The following is a 13,089-nucleotide window of genomic DNA, read 5'->3' as shown; positions in this document are numbered from 1 at the left end:
TCTGTTCATCTGTTCAAAGTAAAGAATAAAGTGCACATTTGAAATCCTTGCTGAAATCTATGAAAGACAAAATGAAAACATGTCAGCTGCTACCAGCTGACTGCAAAGAAGAGTGACTGATGACACATTTGTCTAGATTTCTTTTCCAGCTACAGAGAGGTTAATGATTACAGAATCCAATTTTTTCAAAAAAGAAAAAAAACCACTTCATTTCAAGCTGCCTCATTTTCCAAAGGGCCTTTAGTGTTTTTCAAAGGGTTCTGTTTCAAAGCACATCCAGGTGAGTTAGAACAATGACAGAGGCTTAAAAAACAATCAACAAAACCACAATAGTGGTCTAGTGGACTAGTCAATGGTCTTGTTTAAATGTTTTTACAGTAGTATGACTTGCCAGATCTAGCAGAGAGGCTTTCATCATCACATGTGTTATACTCTGTGGTTTTGTGCCACTGGCAATGCAATCTAGCATTTTCGAAAACAGATCCCCCTAGGAGCAAAAGCAAATCTATCCTTGACATCTCACACAACTCAAATCTCTAAGCCAGGCTCCCAAGAACCAGAGAACAGGCTATGGGAAAACAACTTCATTTATTCCTGAACATGTGCTTCACAGTTAAAGCTTCCAGACTGCAAGGGACATTGAGTTAGTTAAGTCATGTAAGTGTTATGATTAATTTTAGTAGGACAAAGAAAACTTTGAAATGTGCCTCTTATTTTTTCCCATCAAGCTTACTCCGTATGCTAGAAATGAAGAACGGTGAGCACAGGCTGGCAGTTGTGGCACCCCACTTCAGCTCAGCCCAGTTGTCAGATCACTGCCTGTCTCTATTTGTCTGTACTCCACTGCTAACAAGCTGCTGAGGGAGTACCCTCTCCCACATTTAGCTTGTTCAGTTAGAGCAATACACTGCATTTAACTATTACTTTATTAAGTCTGTAACTAGACAAAGTATGAAATTGATAAGCAACTGAGAACTGTGCTTAAGTGGCAAGAAAATGACCTTTGCACCTTTTAATAAAAAAAAAAAAAAAAAAAAAAAAAAAAAAAAAAACAAACAAAAAACCAAACTACACACACACACAAAAAACCACAACCAACTAAAAAAAGAAAATTCAGGCTCTTTTACCATACTGAAGAATGAAACTAACAAAGAATCTCTAGATAAAATGAGATGGGGGGTTATAAGGTAATTGTAACAGAAGCTGTATGGATGTTTATGGCCTACCTCTAATCCTTTTACACCATTCAGGTAGCAGAAAAGGCTTTGGATAGATGCAGATAGATGTTCAGGCAGTGGAAACCGCAAAGCATCTAGAACAGTCCTAGAACAGTCCACTGGGTGTTGTTCACAGTCAGGAAACAAAGTTCCTTTCCCATCACACATCTGCAGGTGTAACTATGCTTCAGAGAGCATCACCACTGAGTAATCACACCAGCCAAGACTGCACTGGATGAGCATTATCTACAGTGGCAGGAGGCATCAAGGAATGCAAAAAAGGCCTCTTCTGGGAACATTTTCAAATACTGGAAAACATTAGCTATTTGAACTTTTCTGATCCTCAAATTGCCAAACCCCAAAAATATCTCAGAGAAAAGTAAATTATTCCAATTATAGTATTTTCTCTGCTTTGGATAGCTTTTTTTTGGCTATTAAAAAAGGTGTAACTCAACTGGAATAATTAGAATGCTGTAACTCAAACTGGAATGTTTCTCCTCTGCTCGCACCTTGATGTTTGGGATTTAAAAGCTGCAGCATGCATGTTTGGGGTAAAGCAAATTATTGCATGAGCTTCTTCTGCTTCAATACTGGAGGCCCTGATACCTATCTCTGGACATGACAGTCGCACTTGGGTAATTCTTGTAGACTTGATCCTGAAAGATATTAAGCACCTCCTGCGAGACACAGAGATGTGGCCCTGGCATGGATTTCTGCTGATGTGTCTCTTCTGGAATACCATTTATCTTTGCTGCTGCTCTGGTGAGGAGAGTGTGATGTGGAGGAGTTGGATGTTGCAGCATTGTGCTTGCACTGCTGACATGCCAGATGGCAAAACAAATGGTAGCACAGGGATGGATGATGTCGAATGACGCTAGCTTGTTCTTTCTGTCTGTGAAGGCAACAAGAACAAAAAGCAGCTCTAAAGACTGCACTCTTTAAAGGGCCAAGTACACATCCTGGAGGGGCTAGGCATGACTGACCCATGCTGGGCTCAAATAAGCAATTGTGATTTGTTACTGCTATGTATGAAGAGCTCTTATTGCAGATTAACAAAACCCAGTCTTTGTTAATAGGGCAACTTACATAAGTGTGCACTGCTGACTTGCAGGGATACTGGACAGTAATTGTCATCTTCCTTTCCTCAATCTTTTTCCCCACTGCCCCCCAGCAGTAACAAATACACTTTTGGGCTCATGTTCCTCCATCTGCTTGCTTGGTAATTGTGTTATTTAAGGATAGCAGAACATCCCTGAAGTCTGAGGCTGCTTTTCTCTTGTAAACATATTTAGAAAGTACATTACAGTATTTCAACAGAGCACACAAGTGTGGGGCACATGTAATGACAGGTAGCTCTTGCATTTACATTGCCCTTGCCAGTGAATGGCCCCCCACTTACGATATTTTGGTACCTTTGCCAGTCCAGCTACTGATGATTAACAACCATACTGTTAAATAGATCTATTTATGTAAGAACAACACTGCAAACGGTATATTGAGGTGCCAGTGGAGGTGGCAACAGGCAGGGTGTTAAGAGGCTCTATAGGTTTTTTGCTGCGGAACGATTGAATGTAGGGATGACATTGCCCTCTCGTGGATAATCGCTGAAATGAAAAACGGCAAGCTCCAGCCCTGCTGCCGGCCTGGTTTTATTAATCCTGCAAATCTCATCACAGCAGGCACTTAAATCTCTTGACATTTTCATTCCATGTCCTCAGGTCATTCAGAGTTGAGAACCTGTGGCATGCTGCAGGACCGGGACTTAGTCTTGCTACAAAATTCAGTGTTATTGACTAGCACTGCACCTCTGAGGCTGTGGCTTGGAAGTAGCCCTGTAAGTAGGTGCCAGATATTTGAGCTTAGAACTGTCTTTACTGGAAGAACACAGGAAAAACCACCACTTTTTAGTGTTTTAGCCTAAAACCTAAGACACAGAGCTAGGTCACCGAGAGTCAAATCCAGCTAGGACTGCTCCACTTTTAAAATGCCCCTTCTTTTCTGTTTGGCACCAAGCGCTTAACCTAAGTAGTTAGGATTATGTCTCCTAAAAAAGGAATTCATACAGTATGGAGTGGAAGGATGGATCTGAGGTGGGATTAATTTCAGAAGACATGTAAACTTTTTATGCACTGCACTAAAATCTGTGGTATAGAGTAGGTGACTGGCCTGCCACAATAGTTATGAACATGAAAAATGGGCTGTCCTGAAGGAATACATATTGTAAAGAGAGCTAATTTTGATTTTTGCACAGATCTTTTCAGAGAACCTGGCTGTAGAAGGTGAACTATTCAGCTGGTAAACTAGGGATGGAGGAGAGGGAGCAAAAGCAAGCAAGAGAGGACAGGAAAGCTAACAACCTAGCTTGGTTTTGCCTTAAGCAAAGCAATATGTTCCCTGTGCCTAGAAATGTTTCTGAAGTTCACATGTACTGTACTGTAATGACAAAAATGCTAAAATTGCTGATCTTAGAATACCTTTAGGAAGGAGGCACATTGTTTGTACATGGCAACAGCATACACAGGACTGTTACATTAAGCATGGCTTCTGGGATATTACTCATTAACAAACATTCTCTTCTTAACCCCAGAAGAATGCACCCAGATCCTCTCACCCACTATGAAGAGCAGCTGTTAACAACCACAGCGGAACTATATAGGAACATATTAAACTAACAATGTTCTGGTTTTAAAATTACTCATCTCCCATTCTCCCATGTAGATATAGATATATATACACACATATTTTTTATTTATATTTGTGGGGGTTGGAATGTATCAGAGCTGTCAGAGACCATGGGAAGGAGAAATTACAGCTGGCAATTAAGAGTGACCATGAGAAGGAAGAACTACAGCAGGCAATTAAGAGTGACCTGTCCCTGACTGGTACTTGGAAGATGTTGGAACTGGCAAGGAACAAGGACGGCGGAACTGGAAAGAGGATGTCAATAAGAAAATCAGATAGACCTTTCACCTGATGTAACCACAAGGCAAACACAGATGTGCTTCGCTGATTGCTTGGAAACATATAAATACCGTGTAATCTGTTCAATAAACGATCCAGCTTGCACTCTACCTCTGGGTCCGTGGCTCCATCCTCACATATATATATATATATGTACATACACGCATATAAAAATGAGAGTAAGAACTACAGTGACTAAGGAAAACCTTAATTTACCAAAGCCCTTGAACAAACTGTCTCAATTTCAATTTATTTGGATGGAGTGCAAATACTGAGAGAACAAGCAATAGCTTTCTCAGAAAGCAAACAGTGCTTTGAAGATTCAGCTGACTGCCTGAGAGGTGAGACTGGAGATAAAAAGTCTATCTAACAGATCAATGCACACAAAAAGAAACCACATTCGGGAAACTTCTCTTTCAGGATAATATAGAAGAAAATGCTAGCACTTTTAAAAAATAGCTACCTTTATTGTGTTGGATATTACATGTATAGAGTGTTTAAAGAGAAAAAAATGGTAGCAGCAGTGCTAATATAGTAATTTAGCAAAATGAACTGTTTCGGTGCCATCGTGTTAATGCTGGGTCTGAGTGACAGGCAGCATAGCACCCATGTCTCCTGCACATGCTGCGTCCTAGCGTAGTTTAGCACTGCAGGGCAGGTACCTGAACCACGCGGTGAGTACCCCAGCTGTGAAACCGGAACCGGCCTCTGCCGGCCCTCCCACAGCCCGCAGCATCTCTTCCGGGCTGCAGGGGTTCCCAGCCTCCATCCACAGTGCTACATACAGCCACATACCCTCTGAACTTAGCTAATATCACCTGGTGCGACGAGGGCCTCCAGGCTCCTTCCTGCCACGTCTGCTGGTGACAGAGCAGGTTTCCAGTATAAAAAAGAAGAGCAGGAGCACCTGGCCTCCTGGCTATAATAGGTGTTTGATCAAGTTTGGGTATCTGCCCTGGCGCACAACACCAGATACAAGAACACACAACACAAATATGAGAATGTCTTGTTGTCTGAGTGGGAAAAGAGTGGAGATGTCCCAGTGTGACCTCATCCCCCCTGAACCCTCTCATAACATGCAGCCACCAGCCTCTTCTGCTCCAGCTGCTGCTTGTCCTGACTCTGCCAGTGTATCCCAGCACAGAGTTATATGAATGCAAGACAAAATCCAATTTCCCTCACCCCAGATCATCCCATTCTTTTCAAATATCTCCCTAAATTCCTCCCCTGAGCTGCCTGTCTCCCCCTGTCTTCTCACCCTACCCTAAGCTCTCCATCCAGAAGCCAGATGCCTCCTGCTCAGGTACTGCTGCTTCCTTTCCATACAACTCTGAATCCTGCTTTCTCAATGATTAAAAACCATCAGCACAAGCTGCTTTTACCAAGAATATGCCTGGGCAAGGCTCTGAGAGAAGGAAAGAAGAATGTGTCCTTGAAAAAGGGGCGCAGTAGCCATACGAGAAGCATATTTACGTGTGTGTCCTTAAGATAACCAGATGGTGTTCATACCTATTTAAAATGGGCTTAGAAGGTACTTGTAGTGACTCTGAACCCTTCTTATGTCCCACATTATTGTCTGGTGTAATAAGGGTGCTGGAATATCATTTTTCTTGGAGTAAATATTCTTTTCATATACTGGAACTACATCATTCTTATTGGAGTAAATATTCTCTCTCTTTTCTCTTGTTTAGGCTATACATTGGTTTGATGCTGGGAGTGTGTAATTAACTTGCTAACATGGTGTTTTTCATTCATACATCTCTGAAGAGAAAAGCACAGATGCATGAAAGCACAAACTCATTTAGCAATCACAGCTACAGGCCTTTTGGCTATTTTATGTTTCATACTCACAGCAAATGATGGTGCTTTCCAAATATTTCAGACCAAGACAGCATAACTTTTCACACTCCTTTACAATCAGCTTTGCTAATCAAAAACATTATAAAGGCAGTATGGTATTGTGAGTCACCAGTAGATTATCTACCATAATTGTACAATGAATCCACAGCCACTGTTTGGTAACCACTGGGTTAGGAGTCACATCACACCACAGATTGTGTTCAGGTCCTGGCATTCCCACAAATTTCACAGGCAGCCTTTCCAGACACTTTCATTATGTCTTATTTTCTCCATCAGTAAAATGAATACAGATCATATCAGCTGCTTCCCAGGACTGTTGAGATGACTGGTGTTTTGATAATAGTGAAATCTGGGTGTATGTGTCATTATTATATTTTACCATCAAATAAACACTTGAGTTAGATTTCAGGAGACTTGAAGGAGAGTGGGTTAGGAAATTAAAAAATAGCCAAGGACTAAGCAGCAAAGAATGCTCATAATCTTTTGTTAAATTAGGTATTCGAGAAAAAAATGCTTGGTTTAACAGTCACAGAAAACAGGCAGGTTCATCTACAAGAGAAGAAAGACAAAACAAACAAAAAAACAATCACTCAGAAGTAAATAATTCTGCCTTTGGATAATTCTGCCTTGCCTTCCTTGGACCTGGGCAATGGCATAATTTGCCACAATGTTTCAAAAACTAGAATGCTTTTGCCACTAAATAATGTCCATTTTTCTTTTGTTTGCAACAACATTTAAGTCATCATTTCCCTGGCTTGTTCACAGCTTTGCAGCTTCTAATATTTGAAAGAAAAGGCTTTTACACAAGACTAAATTAAAAAAGGATTGCTACATTTTTTCTCATAATAGATCTTTTTCCTAGTGGACAAATCACATTGTTCAGCTGAAGGCTAGGAAATGAACCTTAAAAATCTGCACTGGAATCTGCTATTTTTCTTGTGCTTGCTAGTTTCTGTTTGTGAATTGATTTGCTGGTTTCATTGAAAAGAACATTTCTCTTCTATTTATTTTTGCATTTATGTATCCTAAAAGAAAAAACATTCTCCTTTTTATCATTACTTCCATCAATTTGCTTTTGCTGTTATTACAGTCTACAGCAGCCCAGCTGAAGATTTCCACCTCATGCAAAATAATGCAAGAGTACTGCTGGTCCACATTTGCAGTGCTCAATGACAAGAATCATTATTTTCGAGCATGCTGATAAAAATGCTTAGGCTTGTGCATTTTCCACAAAGAATAATAGTTACTGCAGGATATAATGGGACCTACTTTACATTGCATTTTCATCTAAAATTATGGGTAATGTTTATGTAAATTGTGGAGGTGTTCTCAACCAGTAACTGAGGGTAAACCAAGAAAACAGTGCACCTTGAGATGAATGCCAATGGCTGCAGTGAGATCAGTGCCAGGAGAGCAAGATAAATTTCATTGCTGTGCTAAAAATCATCCTTGAATTATTTAAATCCCTCTTAAATCCTTTTCCAGAATTTAATTTAAATGGGCAGTGGACCCTTTTCTAGCACAGGGGAGAATTTATCTTCAAGAATCTTTCTGGTCTCATATGGACATTTGTGCATTCCAGCGATGGCTTATGAACATGGTTTAGTTTTTCTCTGGAGACTTTCACCTGCTTGAGACAGAGTGGTGATAAGCTAACTTGCTGAGCACTGTCAGCAGTTTCAGACATGCCTGTAACTATTAACGTGTCATCTGACCCTCTGAACTAGAAAGAAAATAGGGGAGGGAATAAAAAAGATTGTTAAATTCTTTTTAAATAGAAGCACTGTTTCATAGTTGCTTTTGTTTTACACACAGTAACAGATTTCCTGCTATGATAAAATCAGAAGCCTGAGAAACCACTTGAAGTATTCTCACTGGGATCAGACAGTTACCATGCAGGGCGTCAGGCCAGTGAAATTCCTTAAATATTAACCATCCAGAAACAGAAATGAAAGATGATCTAGCAATTTTCTTGCAGCAATTTGACATTAGATTTAGGAGAATTAAAGATATTTGGATCCTCATGCAACCTTCCATGGAATAAAGTAAAATACCACTTTAAAGAATGGTATTTCATCCTCGGCAATCAACTGCACAAGAAAAAGATTTTGTGTTTCAAGGCTGTTAAAAATCCAGTGGCATAGTTTTTGTGCCTTTTTAAAACCTCAGAAGCAAGCTTTGTGAGTACCTACTGTCTTTCCAATAAAATAGATTCTTTAGTAACCATTTAATTTTTTAAGATAACCTTGAAGATAGAGGGATTCTTAGTATAGCTGTGTATCCAGAATAGCAGTGCTTGAACCAGGAAGAGTGGTGTTTTGCTGATAAAACCTAATAGACATGGAGTCGTGAATGTGCGACTAAATCAGCATGAGATAAATGATTATTTTCTTTTAAATTTATTTTTTGTTAAACCATGTATTTGTTACCTGCTGTCCCATCCTGAGTAACTGAGATGAACTAGAAATGTTTTCCTGTCTGATTTAGAGGCCTCTGTGTTTTCTTAGTTATCCATGGTTAATCATCAGGTATTTCCAGTTTATTTTCAAGATCCTTTAACAACAATTTAAGTCTTAGAGAAACTTTCTGAAGTATTACAAAAGTAAAATGAGGAATTGTCTTCATGCAGTAATATACTGTTTAATAACTTACTTTTTGTATGCTTTAAGAGAAGCTATTTCTTGGAAGATCATATGATACCGACTGATACAAATCATAGTTCTGCATATTTAAGTCAAATATCCATACACAGACCTTACATTTTGATCCTTATTTTCTTCTTAACTACTGGACTCACTTAACTACTTAACTCACTGATATAACTTTATACATTCATTATTTAAAAAATAATCCATTTTACTTATCATAAGCCTCATAAATTAAACCAAGTACAAATAAAATAAGTTTGCTAGAAGGTTTTCTATTATTAATGCATGAAAATTTAGGAGCTAGTGTACTTCAGTATAAGTGGTAAATATGGATGGCAAGAACTTGAAAAACGTATGGAAAAATAAAGTTTATATGCTAGAGGTTATATGCTGGAAACCAGCACGTGACTACTGCTTCAGGGACAACACCCACACTACTGACCCTGCATTCAGTGAAGTGTGACTCCTGGTGAGCTTAAGATAGCCTTTCTCATGAGTCCTCAGGAGCTGTGAATCTCTTATTTAAGGATTCAGAGAGGAATCTGAACAACTCATGGCAGCTGAACAGATAAAATTTCCCAACATGGGCACAGCACAGGACAGAGAGAGGGGGCTGTAACACATACAATTTGCATTCTTTTTCCTCCTTCACCTTCCCTAGCAAAGGATCAAGCCTGTCTCTCTTTTACGCTTGGACAGGGATTCAGGTTTGGCTTCTGCTGCTGGATCTCGGCTTTGCTGTTCTGTACAGAAAGCAAGGGTAATACAGAGGAGTAGGAGTGGTCCCTCCCATCCCCCTACCTTGGCCTTGGGTCTTAAGCAACAGGTACCAGCCTGAAGGCAACTGGCCAGGCTAACAGCAAGTTCAGGCTAATACGTCCTCCCCCTTTTCCCCTCTTCCTCCCAGCAGGAGCAGCTGCATCTGGTTGTGTCTTTTGCTAGCTTGCATAACTATCACCCACTCCCTTACTATTTTAAGTAGGAGAGACCTTCCCACATCCCACTTCAGTAATCACCCTGGCTCTAACTGGCATGATAACTACACCACCCCTCTGCACTAATGTATTATGTACATGCTAAGCGCAGTTGGGGTGTAGCAACAAATAATTTGTCAACAAAAGCAGTTCGCCAACAAACGCAGTTCGCCATCAAACACAGCTGGGAATATACAGTGGCATATCCAGACTGCACTTGATGGTCCCATTAAGTTCTTTCCTTTAAGCTCTAACAGATCAAACACTTCTAACGTAGGTGCTGAGATTTTATATTGCATATTGTGTTTGGCATCTGACCATTAGATAAGAATGTTCTAGGATGAGATTCACTCTAAATACCTCAAACTAATAGTCTTCCTTCAAAGGACAAGCATGTCAACTCCTTTTAAAATAAATCTGATAAACAGATTGCAAACATGGCTTGATTTGTGAGCAAGAAGCATTCTTCCTGGATTCACAGAGTCAAGTTCACAAATTCTAAGGCTTGAAATACAACAGAACATAAGAAGTAGTCTGAGCTATTATGCTTTTGTGCATTGCTACACAAAATATCTGTCGAGGTGTAAACACGCAGTCTACTTTACAGATTCAGGTCAGGCAGAAGAAGATTATTTCTACAGCTGCAGGAGAGAAGGCAGAAATACAGAAGTTCAGACCTGTATTGATATGAACTCTTAATGCAACAGTACTAGGGTTTGTATACATTTACAATGATATAAACTGCTTTGCAAAGGGGCTTGATATGATAGCAGCATTTGTATAGAAGGGAACTGTGTTCCAGCAGATGTACCCTTTTTTTCCAGTGTCATGGTTTAAGCTCAGCTGATAACTCAGCCATTCACTCACTCTCCCTTTCCTCTCTCTGGGTGGGATGGGGAGGAGAATTGAAGGAATGTAAACAGCAGGGGTTGAGATAAAAACAGTTTAATAACTAACATACAATATAATCTACTACTAATAATTATAATAACAATGATAAGGGAAATAACAAGGGGAGAGAATATAAAACTAAAAGGGAGAAGGAAAAAAAACAAGCCAGTAAACACAAGTGATGCACAATACTACTGCTCACCACCTGTCAACCAATAGTGAGGTCATGCTTGAGCAGCAATTGGCCCCTTCCAGGTGACTCCCCCCAGTTTGTACATGAGTCATGACATGTTGTGGTATGGAATACCCATTTGGATAGTTTGGGTCAGGTGTCCTGTCTCTGCTTCCTCCTGGCTTCCTCTGCCCCCCTCAGTGGCAGAGCATGAGACTGAAAAGTTCTTGATCAGGGTAAGCATTACTTAGCAACAACTGAAAACATCAGTGTGTTATCAGAGTAGTTCTCCAACTAAAGCTGAAATACAGCTTTAAGCATAGCAAGGCCTGCTCCCACATAACCTGTAAGAAGCTGGTGGTTTTGAACATTTGCTAGAAGATTCAGACAGATTTGCTAGAAGGTTCAGACTTCATGAGGTTGGCATTGGCCCACCTCACAAGCAAGTCAGCATCCAGAGGAACCCTGACACACTTGGGAGGCAGCCAATGCCAACCTCATGAAGTTCAACCAAGCCAAATCCAAGGTCCTACACCTGGGTCAGAGCAATCCCAAGCGCAGCTACAGGTTGGGCAGAGAAGAGTTTCAGAGCAGCCCTGTGAAGAAGGACTTGAGGGTGTTGGTCGATGTAAAAATGAACATGAACCAGCTTCAGTGTGCACTCATAGCCCAGAAAACCAACCGTATCCTGGGCTGCATCAAAAGGAGTGTGACCAGCAGGTCGAAGGAGGTGATCCTGCCCCTCTACTCTGCTCTCGTGAGACCTCACCTGGAGTATTGTGTGCAGTTCTGGTGTCCTCAACACAAAAAGGACATGGAACTGTTGCAACAAGTCCGGAGAAGGGCCACAAGGATGATCAGGGGCCTGGAGCACCTCCTGTATGAAGATAGGCTGAGAAAGTTGGGGCTGTTCAGCCTGGAGAAGAGAAGGCTGTGTGGAGACCTCCTAGCAGCCTTCCAGTATCTGAAGCGGGCCTAGAAGGATGCTGGGGAGGGACTCATTAGGTACTGTAGTGATAGGACAAGGGGTAACGGGTTCAAACTTAATCAGGGGAAGTTCAGGATAGATATAAGGAAGAAATTCTTTACTGTGAGGGCAGTGAGGCACTGGAATGGGTTGCCCAAGGAAGTTGTGAATGCTCCATCCCTGGCGGTGTTCAGGGCCAGGTTGGACAGAGCCTTGGGTGACATGGTTTAGTGTGAGGTGTCCCTGCGCATGGTGGGAGGGTTGGAAGTAGATGATCTCAAGGTCCTTTCCAACCCTATTTCATGATTTTATGATTCCATGAAATTCTGCTTCCTTGATTTGAGAAGAAAGTTGAAGAAGTTTTGAAGTTTTGTAATTTAACACCATCTAATTGAAAAGTTTGGATTTGGGGGGGCAAATATTGTTCATTTGCAAAGCAAATCCCACTATCTTGAATGTAGAATGACTCAAACAAATGCAGTAGAATTTTATTGCCACAGCCCTACAACTATTCCATGGACATGGAGAAGGCAAAGGTACTCAACAACATTTTTGCCTCAGTCTTCACCAGCAAGAGCTCCAGCCACACCACCCAAGTTGCAGAAGTCAAAGGCAGGGACTGGGAGAATGAAGAACCACCCACTGCTGATCAGGTTTGAGACCGTCTAAGGATCCTGAAGGTGCAGAAGTCCATGGAAACTGGCGAGATACATACATGGGTCCTGAGGGAACTGGTGGATGAAGTTTCCAGACCACTACCCATCATATTTGAGAAGTCATGTCAGTCTGGTGAAGTTTCCACTAGCTGGAAAAGGGGAAATATAACCCTCAATTTTAAAAAGAGAAAAGGAAGCCCCATGGAACTACAGGCCAGTCAGTCTTCATGTCCAACAAGATCACGGAGCAGATCATCCTGGAAACTATCCTAAGGCATGTGGACAATAAGGGGATGATTGGTGACAGCCATCATGGCTTCACTAAGGGCAAATGCTGCCTGATAAATCTGGTGGCCTTCTATGATGGGGCCATGGCATTGGTGGATAAGCGAAGAGCAACTGATGTTATCTTGCAAGGTATTCAACACTTGCCTGTACGACATCCTTGTCTCTAAACTGGAGAGGCATGGATTTGACAGATGGACAACTCGGTGGATAAGGAATTGGCTGGAGGGTCACATTCAAACAGTTGAAGCCAACATCTTAGTGTTCAAATGGAGACCAGTAAAGAGTGGTATTCCTCAGGGAGTGGTGTTGGGACCGATTCTGTTCAACATCTTTGTTGGCAACATGGACAGTGGGATTGAGTGCACCCTCAGCAAGTTTGCCGATGACACCAAGTTGTGTGGTTCGGTTGATACGCTGGAGGGAAGGAATGCCATCCAGAGGGACCTTGACACACT

Source organism: Pezoporus wallicus, unplaced genomic scaffold (assembly GCF_028554395.1).
Source record: "Pezoporus wallicus isolate ANWC-B61680 ecotype Strahan unplaced genomic scaffold, APGP_CSIRO_Pwel_v1 contig_10094, whole genome shotgun sequence".
NCBI classification, from domain to species: domain Eukaryota; kingdom Metazoa; phylum Chordata; class Aves; order Psittaciformes; family Psittacidae; genus Pezoporus; species Pezoporus wallicus.
Note: the sequence above shows the minus strand (reverse complement) of the source record.